Genomic DNA, 23,895 nt, shown 5'->3' with positions numbered 1-23,895 from the left:
TAACTGACCATAACAGTGCATAACTGTTCAAATGTAACAGAGGAGAGAGAGCATACATTTGTCTGTTACATCTCTTTTGAGCTTTCTACATATTTGGCATATTTCACAATTTGAAAATAAAACTTAAACATGATTGCACATATTCTTCAGATTGTTATATTTCTTGAGTTGGATCTTGTATACTGTTTTAAAATGAAAGAAAAAAAAACACTATAGAATCAAATCAAACAATGAACTTATTCCACAGGACTAAAGGTGATACTGAGAGCATAAATTCCCAGACACGAGAGATCTTAAAGTGAACAGTCCAAAAAACTCAATTTCAAAAACTGATTTAAGACTCGCCACTCTCCACAGTTCCAAGATATTTTCTGAAGCGTTAAAACTACCTTGATGCCAATTTACAGGAAGTAGTTAAATAAATTATGATGTATCTAAATGACATAATACCGTGCAGCCCCCTCTCCCCAGGTGAGGAAAAGACTTCCTCACATACTATTTTGTAACGATCTTCACAATATACTGAAAAGTTAAAAAACAAAACAAAGAACAGAGCAAGTGGAAAATGACATTTTGTGTTGGTAATTTTTATATGCAACTTCATATTAATCGAGAAATGAACGATAGAAAAATAGGTATGGAACCTGATTTGTTTATTTACATTTCATCGAAGATTGACTTTTGGGATATTTAAACAGATATGAGATATGTTGAAGCATGTAACCATCTGCTATTGAAAATCTAACTTTCCTTAGTAATTTCCTAGTGTCAATGTCTCTGGTGATATCCTAAATTATAGGACATCCGAAGTATGGAGATTTAACAACTCTCTAATTAAAACTGCAGCATTTTTGCAACAGATGAAGACTATTTCAGAATAAATTAATACCAATAAAAACCAAGAAACTAGCCTGGGTGTTTTGTGGGAAGCTGCCAGAGCGGTCATGAGGGGTAGAATAATTTGTTTCGTGGCAACAGCAGCACAAAAAGTATACATTGAGTACAAGTGTCAATTACAAGAAGTTAATGAGATGTAAAAAGCAACATAATATTAAGCAAGTACCCCAGCACCCTCCAACTTTTGATTAGACTGAAATAAAGCAAATTCTGTTCGGTGAATAGCACACACAATGTGTTAAAGCTTAATGAATAAATGCAGTATGAAAGGGAAATAAATTTGACAAATTACATGCATATGATCGGAATGCAAAGAGTAGGCAAACATATTTAATAAGGAGAATCTTTTTCTGCTTAAATACTGAATATCAAAAATATTTTGGAATTTCTAGCATGTAGTAACCTCACACATGCTGAAAATCCTTCCCAAAGAAATGTCATGTATGAATGAGTACACTATGGATTAAAAGATAACTTTATTTCTTCTCAGAGTTTGAAATACAATAAATTTTTAAATTGTTTAGCTTCAAAAACACGTTATCATGAATTGGGTTTGTAAATTTAAAAATTTTGCTCGTCGTGAAGAGCTATCTTACAAATTAAATATGGATCTCACATTATATTTTTAAGACTTTTAAATTCAAAATGTGCTGAATAATTTAGTTTGCTTGGTGTTGTATCATGTTTCCTTAGTAGCATTTTGTGATAAATATTCTAAATGTAATACATATAAATAAAATCAACAACAGTCAATAAATAAATAAAATCAACGCACAGTCAATAGCGGAGTTTTAAAGAGGGCCATTTAAAGCTGTCACAGCAAAGTGTTACAGCAAGGAGTTTACCATACTTATTTTTTGAAGATGTAAAGCATGTTAGAGTTGGTAAAAAAGGTTAGATAAAATACAGAGGATCTGTTGCTCTCTCACGTTCTTTTGCTTAAAGGTAAAATCCTTTAAAATAGCACACAAGGATGTCCTCTTTTGGTAACAGTAGGTTAAGGCACAGAGAGTTCTCATGGCACACTTAAGAGTGGTAGTTATGCTCCATGTGGATGGTGGAGTATCTACATAAATTTGGAATTCTGCAAAAGAGATTTGTCTGTTTCCCCCCATTTATTTATTAAATATTTATTTGTATCAGTATGAACTCATAGATATATACATATTTATTTTATACGTTGGATTATAGTTCAATACTTCTTTATTTAGTTTCTCAAAATATCCCAGCTTTCTGAACACTTTCAGTGGGCTCCTGTTTTTCTTTGACAGATTCTCCATCATGGAGGGTTTATTTTTGTTTGCTTGTTTGTTTGTCTGTTTGTTCTTCCACTTCCTTACTTTCCAGCACAACAAGATGCTCCAGACTACTCTCATACGTATCCTGCTTCAGACCTGTAATCACTCATTTCTCCAAGGAATACTGGTTCCTTTTATTGAAGAATAATATTAGAAACCAAGATCTGTGCACAATGTGTGGTTTTATTTCTTAACATAATATTCTTTAAAAAGAGTTAATTTCTTTTGCCTCTTGGGATCTTGTTTTCCTCTGTGACTTTTTTGAGTATTTCTTAATACTTACCTGTTAATATGTATTGACGTTATAAACATTTGATTCAGTAAAACCACAATGATTATGTATTTCCGAGGTACTGCTGTGTGCAGTGGAAGAAATTGTGCCTTAATTCAATGAGCTTAGACTACAATGGAAAGCTGAAGGGAAATTCTTCCTTTTATTTCCAAAAGTGTTTTAGATCAACCTCTTAATCTCTTACACACAGATGTATTATCACAAGACTGTTAGGACTCAACTTTATGTCCTCACTTTTTCCAGCCTGAATGGATACAGAACTCTGCTAGATTCTGTAAGTGTCTAGATTCTTAAAGTATTATGATTAGTGTGTAACCTTAATCAAACACTGAGAGAGACTTCTAGCTTAAGTAGTTTTTTGATAGCATTGGCTGGTACAGCTTGTACTAATTTCCAATTTAACTGAAAAAAATTCTGCTAAAATATAAGCAATATGAAAACTCATGGATAAATATGAAACATAGAAAAGACACTTTATATAATGTTACAACACAAGATTAATCTCCATTAAGTATTCAGACGTTGGAGAGGAGTTGAAAATAAAACAATTTTTTAATTTTCTATTCAAAGATTGTCTAAAAATAAAACTTGCCTATAAAATAGCTTCCCCATTCTTCCCCTCCTCACTGATACAAAAATTATGGGAATTCTTGCTTGACAAGTGGTGTAGGTCCATGCCCGGGATCCAAACCTGCACGACCAATGCAGAGTGTGCTGTACTTAACCACTATCCCATGGATTGGCCCCCAAAATTAGGGCAATTCTTGAGTCAACTACATTCTTATCTTCATTATTTATTCTTTCATTCTTAAGTAGTTTTTGACAGCTCAAATTGTATCTTCTCAAGACTTGGCCAGACTATCCTCCCTAAAAGTAATCTAGATATTTTGTATTATTTTATTTCAGTAATTTCCTTAAAAGTGTTTATCACAATCCAAAATTATCATGCTCGTTTAATGTCTTTATACCAACACTACAATGTAAATTCACTAAAGAAAGAGAACATTGTCTATCTGTCTTATTCACTATTGTATTCACTACTGTGTATAACTCTTGTATACTTGATGATTGAATAAATGTGGATTAAAAAATGAGAATCTAGACACTAAACAGTATTCAAAATTATAATCATAATTTATGCATCAATAGCAGAGACCACTTATAAGGCACTCACTGTAAAGTGGTTAATTTGTACAAACTTACCCCTTGTAGGATCTCTTTGACTACAAATCTCTACCATTTTCTACTCTTCTAGAAATGTTTAAGCTTTAGAGAATACTGATTCCAGGAAATGCTTTGCTGAAACATGAGGATTTCATACTTTGGATTTGAAATTTTACTTAATGTTATTTTTCTACAGAAATTCACAATTGATATTAGCAAAAGTAAAGTCTAAGACTTCATTTAGTGAGTAAATGTCTTTAATGCTGCGTACCCTAGGATTTCTCGAATGCGTTCAATCACAAACTGGTTTTTTTCTTTGAATTATTTGTTGTCATTCCCTTTAAAATAGTGTATCCCAGAATCTAAAGTAAGACTGTGCTTAAATTAAAGATCTTTGGGGTCAGCCTTGTGGCCCAGTGGTTAAGTTCTCACGCTCTGCTTCGGCAGGCCAGGGTTGAGCCAGTTCGGATCCTGGGTGTGGACCTAGCACCATTCATCAAGCCATGCTGAGGTGGTGTCCCACATGCCACAACTAGAAGGACCTACAACTAAAATATACAACTATGTACTGGGGGGGCTTTGGGGAGAATAAGAAGAAAAGAAATAAGATTGGAAACAGATTTCAGCTCAGGGCCAATTTTTAGAAATTAGATAAAAGATAAAGATCTTTTTCTTATATGGTTGCATTTTTTTTAAGTTCAAGAGAATTTTTGCATCTGTTTTAAAAATTTACTTTACAGGTTTTAGGTAATCCTTGTTGGATAACATCTTTTTATTTTGTAATTCACTGAACATGGCTATCCTTCTCAAATCTGTAACCCTGCAAAATTCACAAGTATACTTAATTTATCTTATTGATAAACCTATTGAACAGGAAACTAGAAACAAAGAACAGATCAAATGGCATACCCATAGGGAATTTCCTCCAGATTCACATTGATTTATTAATCATGAGAAAACTGTTTTCTTAAGTCAAGAAATAGTTTTTTCTCTAATAGATTCCTGGTCTTCAATCTATTGACCCTGACAGAAAAAGGAAATGGCCTTTTTCTTCTTGATAGGTTCTTCCTAAATCATAGTAATATTTAACCCTAGAGATATTTTCTTTTCCTAAATACCCACTCACCATCTCTTTAAAAATAATACATTCATGATTTTCTCATTCACTGACATCAGATTAAAGGTGGGACTTACACCTCTACTCAAGTGCAATATTAAATAGAGGATTCCATCTCAATTTAGCACCATCGTTCATTTAGAATCTGTGCCTCAACTTACCTAACTCCCTTTAATTTCTGTGCTATACGACCACTCTCACTTTTTGCTTTGTTAAATCCTAATTATCCTTCAGGTTTCTTTTTTAAGTATGAGTATTAACTCCTTGCTGAAGATTCCCCAAGATTATCTCAATTAGCAAGTAGACACTACTCTCTACCTAACTGCATCTGTGCCTATCTGTATCTGAACTGATAATGTTACATTTGAATCATTTTTACCTACTTTTTTCTCACTAATTATGAATTACTTGTGGGCCAAGGCTGGGAAGATAATTTTATGAGAACTGACTTTATGTGAGTTATTTTACTAAGCACTTTATCCAGTTTATATTATTTGATACAATGATGATAAATGATATTTTACCTCCAAACAGATGAGGCACAGGATTCTTAGGGTAATTAATTTGTTCAAGGTTAAACAGCTGGTGATTTGGCACTTCCGTTTGACCACACAACATCTGATTCCAGAGGTTACACTGTTCATCATCAGCTGCATTTTTTTAAATATGTAAAGCAAAAAGCATTTCCATGGGAAATTAGAAGAGATGTGGAATTATCAAATCAAGTGATGACAGGCTAAGAATGGGTAATTCTACTTTTGTCTAAAAGGAAAGTATTTCCAGGGACTTTTGTAGGCTCTCTCAGTTTTAGGCTGAAGAAAATATTAGAGGCTAGTGTAAAAACACATAGAGGTAGTAAGCAATATTTATAGGATTTGAAAATAGTTGCAATTGATTCAAAGAATATGTTCTTTGCATGTTATTTATTAGGTGTGAAATATTGGGCTATATATTTTGAGAATCACACCTGTTTAAAAGACACTGGATTTATCACTAGTTCTGTCTAACACTAGATGCTTTTAATTATGAATAAGCTGATTTGCATTTCTGTTAACAGTGATAACACTGAATTCGTAATGTCTTAATCAAATTATACTTTAGTTTTTTTTTACAGTTAAGCCAGTTTATTCATTTGACCATATTCAATCATTGCTTACTCTGTGCTGGATACTATAAGTAGTGATGGGATAGTGGTGAACAAGTAAGTGTGGCGGTACCTGGCAACCTGGAGCTTGTATTTTAATGTAACATAAAGATATTAAACACATACAAGTAACGATTTCAAGGCTAAAAAGAGTATGACAAAATGCTAAGGCTTCTTTACTGATGAAGTGTGAATCACTGATGCACACCAGACTCATGGTGTTAAGTCATAGTAACATCAATAATTTAAAAAACCCAAATTAACTTGAAAAGCAAAGGTTTAATTTTCATGTAAACTATCTGTCCATTGAGGCTGGCTGGGGTCTCTGCCTCACATTATATTCACTCTGGTATCAAGGTAATTGAGTAGCCATTGTTTCCAGGATGTCCCTTCTCTTTGCTGGATAAAAGGGGAGGATGGGAGATGAGAGTGAAGTGAGGATTGGCTATTACACTCACATTTAATTGGCCAAAGCAAGTTTCATGGCACACCTAAATTTAAGTGGATTGAAAAGCAAAATTTTCAGATGTAGGTAGAAGAAGTGAAGACTTGAAGGCTCTAAGGCCTACAGGAAAGATTTTTAATTTTGCGATGTAAATGATGGGACATAGAAAGATATAGAGAGATGCCACATGAGAACCAACATTTGAGCTCAGCTCAAAGACCTTTTCCTTCTTCCTGGTTGAAATTTTGAAAATTTCCAATTTTTCTTGATCACTTAAAGGAAGTAGTTTGCAAAAATGGAACAATGAAACAGAAGGTACTTCAGTTTTCTTTAAATTTTTGTTTTCTGTCACTTTGTTTAGCCCAGAAACCCCAGTAATATCAGTTATGCTATTGAACATTGGATATTTTCTGGGTCATCAAGTGTTCTTGGCAACATGTGAGAAATTTGTAGAGGATTAATTGTAGAAGTAAAATTTATAGGAGATGAAGGAACTAATTTCAAGAGATCATCTGTCAGGAAGTAATGCATTCTATTATTTAATTTTTCAAACATATTTTTATTTTGATTTATCTATTTTGTTACTGTTAAATTTATGAAAATGAAAATTTAGCTACTATGATACAAATAAAACATACTATTTAAAATATCTGCAAGAAAGGGAAATAATGAACAAACCCATTCCTAATGGGTTGACCTACCCTCCATATAAGTGCTCTTCATTACCACAGAATCCAAAAGGTGAATAGAAATTAACAAACCAAACAAACAAAGAAGCAAACAAAAAACACACTGGATTTTGAGCTAGATTGTAGATGATGAAATGAAAGATCTCATTAACTTGAATCAAAATTAGGTTAGAAGAAGCAATTTTTTTAAGCAAGCATACATAGAAAAGTACACTTCATGGCTTTCCTCCTCTTACTGTGATTTATATTACTTCCCAGGTGAGTTTTATCTCCATTATTACGGACCTACTATAATCTGAAAGGTAAAGTACCATTTTCTTCTTCTATTATATTACTGAGTTTTTCTTAGTCAATTTGGGCTGCTATAGCAGAATATCATAGACTGGGTGACTTATAAACAACATAAATGTATTTCTCACAGTTCTGGAGGCTGGGAAGTCTAAGATCAAGGCACTGGTGGATTCAGTGTCTGGTGAGAACCCTTTTCCTTATTCAAAGATAGACACCTTCTCCCTTTGTCCTCACATGGCACAAAGGGTGAGGGAGCAATATGGGGTCTCTTGTATAAGAGCACTAATCCATTCATGAGGACTCCACCTTCATCATCTACTCACTTTTCAAAACTCCACCTCCTAATTTCATTGCATTGGGAATTTGGTTTCAACATATGAATCTTGGGAAAAACAGACATTTAGTCTACAACATTCCACCCCAAAACTTCTAAAATTCATGTCCTTCTTATATACAAAACATATTCATCACACTCCAGTAGACCCCCAAATCATAACTTGTTCAACATCAACTTTAAAGACAAAATCCAAAGTTGCATCTAAATATCATCTAAATCAGATATGAATTATGCTCAATGAGGAGGAAGTCCTGACTTCACAGTTTTGGCTGGCTCCACTCTCATGACTTTGGGCAACCTCACCCCACGGCTTTGGATGGTGACTGTCTGACCTATTGAAAGTAAGGCAATGGTTGCCCCTTTTGAAACTGAACACCCAGCCCTGATGATCTCTGAATCTCCCTCAGACTCATTCTTTCCTTGTCTTAAAGTACAGCTTTCACAGTCAAATAGCTGTGGTCCCATCCAATAAAATGCAAGAAACCCTATATCCTTCCTTCCTTCCTTCCCATCTCCTTTCTCTTCAGTTCAAACTGATAGTATTCCTGCTGGGGTGACTGATTAAGTCCGTGGTGCAAACCCATACCAACCCCAGTTTTGCTTTCCATGGTTTCAGTGACCCATGGTCAATAGCAGTCCAAAAATATTGAATGGAAAATTCCAGAAATAACTCAGAAGTTTTAAATTGCACGCCATTCTGAGCAACATGATGAAACCTCGTACTATCTAGCTCCCTCCTTCCCTAGACGTGAATCATCCATTTGTCCTGCGTGTCCACGCTATATATGATGCCTTGCCCATTAGTCACTTAGTAACCATCTTGGATATCAGATTGACTGTCTTGGTTTCACAGTGCTTGGGTTCAAGTAACTCTTATTTTACTTAATAATGGCTCCAAACCTCAAGAGTAGTGATGCTGGAAATTTCGATATGCCAAAGAGAAGCCCTAAAGTGTTTCCTTTAAGTGAAAATGTAAAAAATTCTCAAGCTAATAAGGAAAGAAAAAAAAAATCATATGCTGAGTTGCTAAGACCTACAGTAACTTTTATTATGTATATTTTTAAAATTGTTCTATTTTGTTATTAGTTGTTAATTTCTTACTGTGCCTAATTTATAAAATTAACCTTTATCATACGTATCTATGTATGGGAAAAAGCAATATATGTAGGGTTTGGTACTATCTGCTGTTTCAGGCATCCCCTGGGGGTCTTGAACACATTCCCAGTAGATAAGGGGGCTACTGTATTTGTTACAGCAGCACCCCACTATATTAGTGCCAATTTCTGTTTTAGTCAGTTGGGCTGCTATAACAGAATATCATAGACTGAGTGACTTATAAACAAAAATTTATTTCTGAGAATTCCGAAGACTGGGAAGTCCAAGATGAGGGCCCTGGCAGATTCAGTGTTTGGTGGGAACCCAAGGAATATCCATTTTGAGATCACACGTGTTTAGGCAGCATGAAGTCATCCATTCCCCCTCATTTGCCCCTTAAAACAATGCTTTTTCTTTCCATCACTTCTGTACACGTAGACCTGAAGCATTCTAGATGCCTCAGCCATCCACTATTGGGAAGGTTTTATAATCAAGAGGAGTAGACATAACTTTGGAAGGCTTTCAATACTCATTCATTTTCTACTCATCGCCCAGATAAAACTGAAATTACATATTAAGAACTCATTATGCTTTCAAGGGCCTGCAGAACGATATTTATTCTGAATCATCTCTTGACATTCTCTTCCCTGAATTTCATTCTGTCATAATATCAAACTGTTTGTAGTCTCCTTTTCCAGTTGCCTGTGTTCAAGTTATCCTCACTTGTTCTGTAATTCCTCTTAACCTTTTAACATCTAAACTTCCCCATCTCATCTTGATGTGTTCCAATAGAAGCTTTGCTTAAACAGCTAGTAAGAGCCAGTACCCTTTGCTATGCTGCCATTGTCCCGAGTATACTTTGTCACAACACTAATATATATATATGGACTTATTAATTGATCTGCTTAAGTCTTTTTAGATTACAAGAACTTTAGAAAAATAATTTTTTCTTAATTATCTTCAAGTTTTCAAGAAGAAGAATCATGCCTAGGTATAACTCTCAGTCAATAAACACTTTTGAGCCATTATTAGATAAAAGCCCTTGTTATGTTAAAGCTAAAATATCATTTGGATGCAATAAATTCCAAAGCAATGGCTAGTCATTCATATATAGAAACTCTAACATAACCCAAACACATTTAACTGTTACTAAGTTATGTCACACTCTATAAGATGCTATAATTGGGGGTGGCGGGAATACATATTGCAATAATAAGATCTGGAGTTTGTATCCTATCTTTCTTATAATTTTTCAACTGAGAAAATCAGTTTCTCTAAATTTCCTGTTCTGCATAATTGGAATAATAGTAATAGCATCTAACTTGCATACCAGAGCTCATAATTAGGTGTGAAATATATCTGAATTTTACTTAACATATTAAACATATGTTTGCATGTGCAAGCATACTTAACATTTAGAAGAATATATGTTTATACAAAACACTAAAAAATGAAATATTATATAAATTTAATGTTACACTCACTCATTCTACTTCTAATTCTGACATATCTGCCTCTAGTAAAATTTCTTCTAATAATGCCCAACTCAGTGACACATCCTCATTAGGTATTAACTTGGCTCCACGACAGGTAGGATTTAGCTAAAGAAATGGGATCCTAAAGTTTCAAAGAATTGAGCATGCCAGCTTCTGGCACATGTACTTATTTTATGTCTAAGAACTGTGGTCCTGGAAGCTGTAGGTATCTGCATAAATGACAAAATCTTACTAAGACAATCTAGAATTACAGAGGCCACTATTAGGAACGTTCCAATTAGACAAAAGTGTTCATTTAAGACATGCACTTGGAAGCATGGGTTCGCACATCAAACAAGCAGAAGAGGATATCTATTTTAATCGGCATGCAGAAGCCTCCAAAGGTCTTCAGAATTGTAAAATAGCCTCATTGAAATATTCATTGCAAAAGCCCAGTGAAAAAATTAAAGACACAGGAAGTGCCTAAAAGACAAGACTATAAGACTGACGTGACTCTTACTACTCCCCTCTATCTTCCTTTACTTGAGTACTGAGTCTGCCAATCCTCTATCTGAATTGTCTTTCCATTCAGAAGAGAGCACAAGACCATAAGCAAAAGCCCACAAAGTTAGTGGCCTTATAACTGCAACAGCTCCAAGGCCAGAAACCTAAAACACCTGGGCTCCTCCTGCTGCACCCTCCTAGGAGCCCATCATCAAAAAACTGGCCCGGAAATTGATGTCACATTTGCAGCCAAATGGGACATTGGAAAAAAGATTATCCTGGAAGGTTTTGTCAAATCCTCCCACACCAACTTGAATGCCCCCATATTTACCCTTGAAGGAGAGCTCCCACATGGGCCCTTTCCAGGGTGGACGAGACTCCAAGGGATTCTCTAGTAAACAGCCAAGGGGAAGCTAGAAGTAAAATAGTGGAAAACTTAGCCAAATTCTGATAAATACCAAGACTACACTCTCTACTTTAAACCCTTCTCACTCCGGAGCATGCAAGAGATCCTAGGAAAACTGACAGAAGCCAGCGAAGGGTGAGAATTCTGACCAGAGTCGGCTTTTCCAGATCTCTGTAGTGCCCAGTTAAAAAAGGAAGACAAAATTTCATGTTGTCTCTTCTTTCCAAATCCAGACTCATTGGTTAATGACACTGTCTCTCCCAGGGACAGCAATTGCCTTCTTGTTTGTCTCATTTTATGTCTTGAGAATTTGGCTTGGATTTCTGCCTGCCTGAGAGATGGTCTCAATGCTGCATCTTAAGCACAGTCACTCACTTTACTGATTCTTATTTGGATGATGCAATAGGATACTAATCCTGAGCCGTAAGTCTATACACACAGACACAAGTACACACACCCCCAAGTTAAACACTTTGTTGTAAATGTAATTGATATATTAACGGCTTTATAAGTAGACTGATCACACCATTTATTGTCTAATCTGAAATAACCTCGAAAATAATAGAATATGCTATTAGCAATAATTCCAAGATCGTAGTCCTAAATCACAATTACTTGTACGGGAAGGGTCAATGACACAATAAGTGACTGTGATATAGCTTTCTTTTGGTTGCTATTGCAAATTTAAGTTACTAATCATAAACTTTTCAGGTTTAGTACTATTTCAGTACAGGATATAAGTTGTCAGTTAAAATATAGTGTCTTTTACTCATATATATTCTCTCTCTCTCTCATTCACATACATTTAAAACGCGACAAATCAATAATATTTTATCATTTAAACTCATTCAACTAAAAAATGTAAAGAAGATAGAAAGTGAGAAGTTTTTATCAGTTTGTTTAAAAAAATTTAAAAACTATTTTAAATTATCTTTCCTTTTTCTATTAATATGTACTCTAAATTCATAGCATATTTTTTTCTCTTCATGGGGAATCTGATTAACTTTAGGTATTTTTTCATTCAACATCTTGCCCTTTACTCATTAGAGTATTTTTTCAATTCTTTCTGTTCTAAAAGTGATAAAATTTCATTTTATTTCAGTTACGTTTCCCAAATACTATTTTTATAGCTTTTTCCTATCAATAATATTTATACCATCTTCCAACCTAGTGTCACTTCCAAACTCAGTGAAATTACTCTTCATAACTCTTCTAAGGAATAAAATTCTCTATGGAAAAGTTAGAAAGTCAAATCTTATGAGAAGGCTTTTCAACTAAATGCACATTCTGTTAAAATAATTTAACCTATTTTTACAGAACATTTTGATTTATTTTTCAGTACACATTTAAGTGAATTTATAGTAACTTATTTTTATGTTTAATAAAATTTGGTAGGCAATAATAGTTGGCATATACAATGAAACTCTTTCCATAATTCATAAAAATAGCACAATAACGTTTTATGATTTTTGAATAAAATTCACAATCTGAGTCTATATAGTCATGGGACAATCAGACGTAAAATGTTCTGTGGTTTTACCTCACTATGATACATGACATGGCAGGAATTCATATTTCCAGACTTTGTTGTTGTTGTTAGTGACATTGAGTCAATTCCAACTGCTAGCCACCCTGTGTACAGTAGGGGGAAACCCTGCCAGTCTTTTTGTGACATCCTCTCATCTTCCAGCACTATAGCAGACAATGCTCTACTGCTATTCATAGGGTTTTCATGGCCCATCTTTTCCTGTCTGTCTTGGTCTGGAAGCTCCATCGAAACCTGTCCACAATGGGTCTCCCTGCTGGTATTTGAAATACCAGTGGCATAGCTTTCGGCATCACAGCAACACACAGCTGCCACAGTGTGACAACTGATATGGGTGGTGTGGTTCCCTTTCGGGGAAACAAACATTGGTAATTCAGTGAGAACACCAAATCTAACCACTAAACATCAGGGCTGGCATTCCAGGCTTTACATAATGCAAAATAGGACCATCCTTGAAGTAGCGACAGGGGAAATCAGTAGAATTAAAAACTGTCATACTTGTCACATAAAGGTAACACATGGCTATAATTTCCTTTTTTCTCATTAAATTATTCTTCATTGCTTTGCTTAATATTTTATTTCTGTTCATCTTTTCTCTCTCTGCCACTCTGGATTATTTTTCACTTTCTACTTTATCTCTGTGGATTTCAACTTTTCAAGGTTCTTTTCTGCCAAAAGTTTTACATTTAAGCCAATTTTGCATTCCACAAAAGTGCTCTTTGCATTTAATCTTTATTCTTGGTAATTTCAATAAATTCAATTTAACAAATATTTACAATGTTCCTATTTCATGCAATGTATTATATGCGCTGATGTGTTTATAAAGATATATAAAACATTGTCTTTTGGAAGAGACAGATAAGGACACAGGCAGTCATGATATTGTGAGAATTATAATAAGATGGAATTATAAATGCTAATGGAGCAAAGAAGGGAAGCACTAACGTGATTTTTGGAAAAATTGAATGGATGTTTTTTGAAAGGCTTTCCAGAGAAGATAACTGAAGCATACCTTGGGGTTAATAAGTTAAAAAGGAGTGAAAAGGGAATGAGGAAAAGAAAAGGGAAAGTTAGTATTCTCAGGAGAAAGAAAAGTAGTACAAATACAAATGGCAGGGGTTCATACCACTTTCTACTCATTGCAATTATTTTAATGCTGGCTAGATGTTATCATGCAGAGGGAGTTAGTACACAAGGGTGTTGCGGTAGAAATCAGTGGGAAGATCATAACTGGCACTGTATAAAATCCTTGAGATTGGAGTCAGTGGTATCAGTTAAAAAATTGCAACAATTTATAAAAATTATGGAAAGAACACCAGATAACACTGTAAAAATAGCCATAGTAAAAAGAAACCAACAAACAAAAAACAATGGGTTTTTTTAGGTCAATTAAAAAAATGGGCTTGGAAATTTATGTAATGTGAAAATTTTGCAGAAGAAAGAATTTGTGGAAACAGTTTTTTTTATCTGAGTTACTGGATGGATGATGGTAAGACCTGTAATCTACAAAGGACTATAATAATGATATTAATGATATTAATATCAATAATAATACTACAACTGAGCAATGACTATATTATTCTCTTTACATGTACCAGAATCAGTGCTATGGGTTGTGTATGTATTCTTTCATTTAAAGTTTAAAAGAACTCTATGAGAGGGGTTCTGTTAGTTTTCTTTACTTACATGTGAGGCTCAGAGATATTAAAGTACTTTTCCAGGATTACACAGTTCAGAAAATTTAGATAACTTTTAAATGACTCACACTCACAAGCAGTGGACTTGCCTGTAAGATTTGTTACTCTGTTTTTGCCTGAAAATGATAAGCTCCATTGTAAGTCCTGTTGAGTTTTAGATGATTGTGGTTCATTCACGTGCAGATGTGCATTCTTCATTTTGGAGCTAGGGCCATGGGGATGGATCTGCCTGAGATAAAAAATGGGGAAGCAACAACTCTGGAAATCCTCTTCTTTTCATTCTTTGACAACTCCTCTTGTAGTTCCCCTTTAGTTCTTGTTTTGGAATTCTGGTAACATGGATGATGAATCTCTTGGATTTTTCTTTATCCCTGTGTTTTTTTTAAATCAATTGTTCAATGCTTTTGTAATTTTTTTCCTGCATTTGTTTCATTTCCTCAATTTACCTTATAGATAATGTATTATTTTTAGGGCTATAGTTTAATTATCCAGTCAAAACAAGAAGTCTTTTCTTTTCTTTTTAATTTCAAAATTACGTTTTTAATAAAATTTCCAGAAATTGTTTCATTTTCTGGTTTCTCTTTTTTAATAAAAAACTGCTATATTTTGGATACAATATCCTCTCAAACTTCTATAACTATATATAAAATATTTAAAGTATTTTTTCTATTCCTTTAAATGTTTCTATGCTCTCTGTAGAGAGTGGCACTATTTTAACTTTTTATAAAAAATTCAAAAAACCCTATAAATAATGACATATTATAATGAATGTCCATGTGTTTATCACCCAGTGTCAATAATCAAACTGTGGACAATGATGTTTAATTTAAACTCTCATTCACTTACCCCTCCTAGGTTATTTGAAAGCAAATCCCAGACATAATGTTATGTATTCAATAGAACTTCATTACCTGTGATTAAAATATGTGTACAATCTTCAAGTATCAAAATGCCATATAATACATAAAGAAATAATAATTCTTTAATGTTGTCAAATATCTCATCAATATTCAAATCTCTTTGTCTATTTATCTTAGTTTATTTGTTGGATTCAAGAAACAAAGTGTATATATTTTTAGTGTTTCATCTTAAGTCTTTTATGAATATCATTTCCTTTCCCTCTCCTTCTTTTTGCTTTGCAATTTATCTGTTAAATAACATAGTAATTTTCCTACAGAATTCCCACTTTCTAGATTTTGCGTGCTCCTGATTTTATTTATAGTGTTGCTCTGGCCTTTTGGTTTCTATTTCCTGGCAGTTAGATCTTGAGACTTTATCAGATTCAGGTTAGGTTTATTTATGCAGTTTCAAGATAAAGTAAGTAATGTCTAATTTTCTCTGTTTATGTGATATAAGCAGCCATTGTTTATCATTGCCTGGAACTATTATTTCATTAGGGATTGCAAAGTGGAAATATTCTAATTCCATTCCTCTTTCACTTTTTAGCCAGAATATTTCTATAGGGAGAAAATTCTCTTCATTGGCTCTTGTATTACCTTGAACAAAGATTCTTACAATAAAGGAAAATAAGTGCCTGATTTTGCACCACCCCATCTTTCTTTATTAGTATCAAAAATATCTAGTAATATCACTAGCATTGCCTAAAAGTTGACAAAGAGGCTTTATTTTGTTTCTGAATCATTGTAAACACAGAGAGGTCCATCCATTGCAGTTACTATTGTTATTGAAAATTATCCTATTGTTGGCCAGTGTGAATCTCTTCAAATTTCCTCAGATTCCGGTAGATGTAATTGCAGTAGTTTTTATGACTTTTCTGCCTTACTGTATGATAATGCTCTAGATTCATCTTCCAAGTATTCTGTCATCTCTACTCGGACTCCTGACTTCTTTTAATTGAAAATGGTATTTGGACATGATAATTAAGACACCAGAGGTTATCATTGCTACTGGGTTACTAGGTCTTTTCAGTAAAAAGTAAATAGTCATTCTTATTAAGGAAAAATACATCATGAGTTCATTCTTATATTTCCTATTCAAATTTAGGATCATGGAGGTTTAACTTCACATTTCTTAAATTGACATTTTTATTTTAAAATAAAACACTGATACAGAAAAGCAAACAAAACAAACGCCTAGGTTAATGGGATAACACCTCTATGCAAACAATAGAAGTAGATTTATTGAAGTAGAGCAAACTGTGTGGGAGAATAAATTTTGAGGAGTAGATAAGTCCAGCTGAGCTGGAGTTACCGTTGTGATATTCATGTCAAAACTTCTCATAGGTAGAATAATACAGTCACCAGATAAAGGTGGTTATAAACATGGACATAAATAGGGTTCAAAAATATCTGTTGAGTTTATAGGATAAGAGGCAAAAGGGTTAAGGGTGCGTTCCTGAGAATTTGGGTTGGTTTAAGAGTTGCAAAAAGAAAGTAGAACCAAACATAAAGATTAAAGCTGACAAAAAGGGAGGCATAAATCAAGAGCTTGTAGTGTAAAAGTAACAAGAAGAGAAGATTTAAAATCCACGCATAAAAAATATTTCCAGATGTTATAAACATCACATTTGAAAAGTGCCCAGGAAATGGCCAGGAAGTGGTCATCCATGACAGAATTCAGAAAAATTGTATTGGAGTTATTGGGTCAGAAATCACATTTCTGTGATGAGGAAAGTGAATGGTGATAAGAAGAAATAAACACTAAAGATAATAAGTAAACTTTAAAATTAAAAAGTAACTTTCAGCTACCCATTGGTAAGTTGACTCAATTTTCTTCCAATATGAATTTACCTTCCCATTATTATTTGAAAAGTTAGGTTCTAGCTTTGCAGATTACTGTGATGAGAATTATTCACTTTTCTTTGTGCTAAAGGTAGCAGTTCTCCAAAAATTTTTTTCCTCCATGTGTTTGCTAGCTCTGTAGCTCTGTAGTATTTTTAAAATAGTGTTTTGTTAAACAAATATAATACCAATGGGTCCACTCCCTTCCCTCAACAGATGGTCCACAGCAGACGGCGCAGATGATTGCTCATATATTTTCTCAGCACAGACTCAAGAGAAAAAATCCAGGTGTGTTCATTTGTTGGCACTACACCCAGATTTAACCAATTAAATATGTTCAAAAAAGTCTCTTTGAATTTAACCCCACTTATATTACCCTAAGAAAAATATTTACTTAGATTCCTCTCTTGATTGGTTCAGCCAGTTTCCTTGTTACTTTCATTCTTAGCAACCCATGGCTTCTTCCTGGTCATTTTAAATATTTCAACTTTCAAAAATTGACTAATAATGCATTAATAGAAAAAAAATATCATGTAAACAAAACAAAAACAGTATATTGGAATTTACAATGAAACTTCTGTTTTCCTCCTAGTCTTCCTTGCATATATCGAGAATATTATGATGTCAATATACATATTCATAAATATGTATATATACATACACACATAGTGTGTATCACAAATAATTTGCATATCTTTTCATCTCCACACCAAAACATTTACCTCATTGCTTTATTTCATTGTACAGATAATTTTAATATTTATTGGTTTTTTAAATCACCATTCACACGTGACAATTGTATAGTTCTTTTGTGTGCTCTCTCTGTTCTATAGAGGTGTTATGATAAAGAATATAAGGATATTGGGAGCTTTCCTAAATCCATGATGCCCTAGAACAAGTTGAATAGTATCAACTGATAATCTTAAAATTTTGATAGGCTTTGCTTATATAAACCCCTATGTTTTTTCTCTTGGCTTTAGCGATTTTAGTAGGGGTGTGTGTGTGTAGTGTTTGTTCAGGTAGTGACTGTAACTTACCCAATTTTTTTCTCAATGACAGATAGTAGGTCTATGTGATTGACTCAATTTCCTTTGATCTCATTGTTTATATTTTATGAGGAAATATGTATTTTTAAAATTTTTATTTATTTATTCTTTTGGTGAGGAAGATTGGCCCTGAGCTAATGTTTGTGGCCAGTTTTCCTCTTTTTGCTTGAGGAAGACTGTCCCTGAGCTAACATCTGTGCCAATCTTCCTCTATTTTGTATATGAGATACTGCCACATAATGGCTTGATGAGCAGTGCTAGGTCTGCACCAAGGATCCAAACCTGAAAACCCTGGGATCCCAAAGTAGAGCATGTGAACTTAACCACTACACCATGGGGCCAGCTCCAGAAAACATGTATTTTAATTAGGTAATATATAAATCACACAAAATAACAAAATCAATATATCCATACACCATTATTCAAGTGAAACTGATACTGAATTTTGCCTTTTTAATGTTTAAAAACAGAAAATATTATAAATATATCTTATACCTTACCTCTTTTTCCAGAAATAAACCAAATCCTGGAGTTTTTATAAATTATATTGACAAATTTTTGAGAATTATGTATATTAAAAACCATACATATCTATAAGTAGATCTAATTTCCTTATTTTAACTGTTAAATGAGTTCATTTCATCTTATATTTTCTGAGAAATGTTAAAATGTCTATAATCATACTTTATATTTTATTAATTTATTAATTTCTAATTTCATCTTCAGTTATTACTTTTATTATTTTATTATAGTCTTTATTTTGTTACACTTTTGCTAAATTACTATTTAAAATACTTTACTTATTTAAATAGCATTATTTTGAAAAACAATTCATCAAAGCATGGCTTTATTTTATGTTCTGACATGAGTTTTTTCTTTGTTTTATAGACATTTTGCAATTTTTGTTCTGATTTTTTCTGACATAATATTCATCTTTAACATTGAAATTTATTTTTTATTCAAATTTCCAGAATTCGTTTTTTCTTCCTATTTTATGATTAGTGTTCTTTTTACTACATTGAGACTAGGAACTGGCCTTACTCTTTCTACTTCCTGTGGAAATTAATTCAGCTTTACTTCATGGGTCCAGTTCATGACCATTTTTACTTAATAGTTTTTTAATTAAGATAATCTAAAATTATCTATCATTATATCTACATCTTTATATATAGCTATCACATTGAAAGAAGACAGCTCTACAGAGGGTGCAAATAGGAAACATTACTATTTCCCCCCAATGTCCATTCAAAATCATTCCATGCAGCTAGGTTTCCATGATTCCTTATATGAAAGTTCAGATAGTTCCCAAACTTTTTAGTCACCCTCAGATAACATAATACTCCCTTTACTGTGAATGAAATTTCTACTTCATTCTAATGATAAAGATGTCAAAATTCTCATATGAAAACAGTTTGCTCTCTCCCAACTTGGCAGTACTTCAAGCTGCAAAGCTACAGTGAGGGACGAGGGCGCACCAGGCTTGTGTTTCCCTCTTTGTGTTTTACTCCTACCCATCCCCTACTTGGACTTCTGGTTTCTGTAGGGGTCCAGTCACAAGAAGGAAGAGCAGTACAGATCAGGAAGTACCTCGTTGACTCGTACTGTCCTGACCTGCCATTGGTAGTTTAAGGGTTTGAGGAACGTTTGAATTGATTCTCCCGCAATGCTCCCTCATAATTTCCTCAGAGATTTCTTCCTGCAGACGGCTGATTGAAGTAGCTCCTTTGACAGTCAAAACTGTCCTTTTTCTAATAATGCATGCTGCCATCTCAGCTTTAGTACCTACTGGTGTAGCTCTAGCCTTTCCAGATTGGCATTGCTTCTGGCAAGAAACAGTTTGATTCAAGGTGCTTTAAAATAAAATAGTTCTCAAGCCAAAGGTGTCCTAAGCAGCCCAAATCTGGACTGAAGGAAATATTTAACTGTTGTATTGAAAGTGTGAACTAAGCAGAGTATTACCATAAAGTAAATCTTGCCTCCCCCTTCAATACCTATAAATCTTCACATTCATTTTTCCTCTGTCTCTGAATGAAAACTGAGCTATTTTCAGAGCTCTTAGAAAATATTAACTTATCAGATCATATCCAGTTACAAAAAACAGTTTCACTTGCATAACTACTAAGTCTTAAGTCCTAGAAGGCAACAGCACATGGTGATTTTAGACTATGGATTCTCCAGACAGTTTGCCCAGACTCAAATCCCAGTACCAATGCTTGATAACTCTGTGCTTTTGAGAAAATCCTTAGCACATCCTTCACTTTTCTCATTGTAAAATTAGAAAAATAATAGCACTCACTTCATAAGGTTTTGTTCAGATATTGTAATTTGCTTAGAACAGGACCTGCATAGACTGAGTCATATAAACGACTGTTCATTAAAATTGGAACATCTAAAACATCTCTTTTGTTTCTGCTTGGGCTAATTCAAGTCTGAGTCCTTAGTTGGGAAGTTATGTGGTATCTTGAGAGCTTCATTTCCATTTCCATGCATTCCAGTTCTCTCTCTCTTCTTCCAGTAGGTATCTACTGTTTTTGCCATGTTCTTAGCTCATTGTGAAAAAGAAGTAAGGGAATAGAAATATCCTACTTGCCTTGATTTGGTGTTAGCTGTTTCTGGGATTGGTGTGTGTCTATTGTACTCCCATTGTAGCTATATAACTGTAACTCCTTTGAAGTTTCTTCACTGACTGCTTAAGACAATACCCTTTGGCTTTTTCTGTCATAGCCTAAAAATACCTTTACATGCCAAAGTGAGCACTTTTCCCTCATCCATCTCTCTTTCTCTCTCTTTCTCACAGACACACAGACACACACACACACACTCATACACCACATATATACACACAACCTTAACATAGTCTGTACTGATAGAAATTCTTGTCAGTGTTTAAACATTACTTACTTAGGCAAGTCTCCTTTGATGACATACATTGGCTATAAGCTGTCATTGAAAACTATAATTTGTTTTCATAGTTATCCTTACAACTACAATTGGATAATTATGTTTCAATTACTTTTGTTTTATATCCGTCTCTCCCCCTAGACTGTGCATGTATTGTTAAGTAAATGGATGAAGGCGTGCATGAATGATTGAATGAAGAATCAGGTCAACCTAAATTAGAATTTCCAATTAATGTCAATGAGCCACAGATTACTTATCTGAAAAAAATTACATTAATATTGTGTATTTTACAGAGCTGAGAGGATTAAAATAAAGTATATAAAGTATAGTGAAGTATATAATGTATACATAGTAAACTGATAAATCACTGCCTCATTGTCAGCTATTAGTACCAATGTTTTCTCTATTTAAAAGACTTTAAATACAAAAAAGGTATCATAAATTCACAAGGAAGGCTAATATGAAAGATTAGATAATTTGAAACTCTCTTACTACAAACGTTTAGAAATGCTTCAGAACATCCCATAAATGACTAGATAATTTTCAAAGAAACTAAGGGAAATTTCCAGGGGTTAAAATCAAGTGAAAAAAAGAACACTAAATAATCTGAGTATTTCATGGTACAGGTTGTTAGTTTTAGGAATCTGGAAATTTAAGTTTTGATGCCTTATTGAGGACAGGAATTGATTCTTTGAACATGCGAAGCAGCAGGTTAGAATTGAGCTATATATTTATATTTAGCATCCTTGAAAGGCTTCATACTCAGCCGAGAGCTGGCTAGAAAAATAAAGAAATCAGCATAAGAAGACAATAAGAAAGATGGAAAGAAAAGGCTAGGAAGGAAAAAGAAAAAACCGTCATCTGAGAAGGATGACCAGAAACATTTTTTCTCAGAGTATGATCCAAAATAATGAGCTCACAATCCAAAACTGTAAAACACAAGAGGAAAAAACCTACTGTGAGTTAGAGTTATCAAATAAATCAACGGATGGTATACAAAATGATTTATTTAACACTAACAAAATAGACAAAATTTACAAGATTTTTGAAGGAAATGGAGGCAAGATACCTATAAGCAACAGTAAGATGGATGTTCGTAATTCTTGCAATACAGGATAATTGAATACTAGAGAATACATACCCTAATCCTCAGCACCTGTCAATAGCCTGTTATATTACGTGACTGAATAAATTAAGGTTACAGATGGATTTAAGGAGTTAATTTGTTACAGCTGAAATAAGTAACTAATACAGTTGTATTTTGCCTGCACCTCCAAAGTGACACAATACAACTTTGCTCAAATACTTGTGAGAGACCTCAGTGGCCCAACACACAACATTTGCAGGCAGGATCTCAACTACATCCAACTTCCTCCAGGACCACGGGTATCATATCACACAGACAAAATCGTCCTCTGAAGATAATTGTTTGAACACAAAGGAGCTAACTAGAAGGGGATGGACAATTACCCCACACATAGTGCAAGGTCCCATCATCTCAGTGAAATTCCTAAAAATTGTTTGCTAAAGCCAGGGCCACTCTATCCCTGACAACGTCAGCTAATAGCCATTGACCCCCTCAGCACCCACAAAGTTAATGCAAGCCCAACATCTTTTAGCCCTTTTTGAGTTCTATAGGCAGCGTGCCTCTCCTTGACAAATTTTACTTCAGTTCGTTTGCTGTTACTTGTAAATCACCACAGCTTGTGTGGCACCCCCTCCAGCAAAAGGCTCTACAATATGTCCAAATTGAAATACAACAGGCACTTCCATTAACCCCACCCAGAGACTTCATCTCTTTAGAGGTTTTAGCAACCTCCTCTCATGGCTGCTGGGGTCTCAGGACCACCTATGATGTTCAGAAGTTGCCTATGTGCTTGCGACAGAACAAAATTCCTTCCTCAGGCCCATTTTATGATAGTTAGAGGGACAATTGCTGGCCACATTCTAAGCCTGCCTGGAAACAGGGTGTCTGATGGTCCCTGAGCCCCTGACCCTCTGTACCAGTTGCTTATTATAGTCACAAGAAGCAGCCCCACACGTTAGTCATGGCCACAAAAGCCTGTCTCCCTCAAATAGAGCCAAACCTGGGCCCTCTGGTAGATCCACTATGCAGGAGAGCTGGCCTCCCTATTCTCTCTTTTGCCAGTCCCAGAGCTGGAGGAGGTCACCCTTCTCCCAGATCCTTGGTTCTATGATCCAAATGTGTCCCACCAAAGTTCATATGTTGAAATCCTAATGGCCAATCTGACGGTATTAGGAAGCGGGGCCTTTGGGAGGTGCTTATGCCGTGGGGGTGGAGCTCTCATGAAGGGGGTTAGTGCCATTATAAAAGAAACTGTACAGAGCTCCCTAGCACCCTCTACCATGTGAGGACCCAGCTGGAAGTCCATGGTCTATAATCCTGGAGAGGGGCTTCACCAGAACCTGACCATACTGGCACCCTGATCTTGGACCTCCAGCCTCCAGAACTATGAGAAATAGATTTCTGTTTATAAGCCACCTAATCTGTGGTATTTTGTTATAGCAGCCTGAATGGACTAAGACACTTGGTTACCTGGGATCAATTGAGTGCACCACAAAGGGAGTTTACACACTTTATAGATGATACTACCATCGTTAAACATCATGAAGCTCAGCAGGGAGTTGCTGCTTTTTCATCCCTTAACCAGGACATGCCTAATAAAGGATGAGACCCAAGGGTTAGCACAATTAGCCAAACATCAAGCAGGCATCTTGGCAATGGATGCCTTGGCCAAAAGTAAGCAATATATGTGTATTTACACAGATTTTTTTGGCCATCTGCTGGT

At 34.5% G+C, this 23,895-nt stretch overlaps 1 pseudogene; it reads right to left on the bottom strand.

Moving 5' to 3' along the window:
• LOC106848590 (NEDD8 ultimate buster 1 pseudogene) overlaps positions 1-19,952 on the bottom strand; it is a 193,046-nt pseudogene extending 173,094 nt beyond the window's left edge.
• Positions 19,953-23,895: the final 3,943 nt, after the last annotated feature.

The sequence above is a fragment of the Equus asinus genome, chromosome 11, assembly GCF_041296235.1.
Source record: "Equus asinus isolate D_3611 breed Donkey chromosome 11, EquAss-T2T_v2, whole genome shotgun sequence".
Taxonomy (NCBI): domain Eukaryota; kingdom Metazoa; phylum Chordata; class Mammalia; order Perissodactyla; family Equidae; genus Equus; species Equus asinus.
The sequence above is the reverse complement of the archived record's forward strand: the minus strand, read 5'-3'. Positions and strand labels throughout refer to the sequence as shown.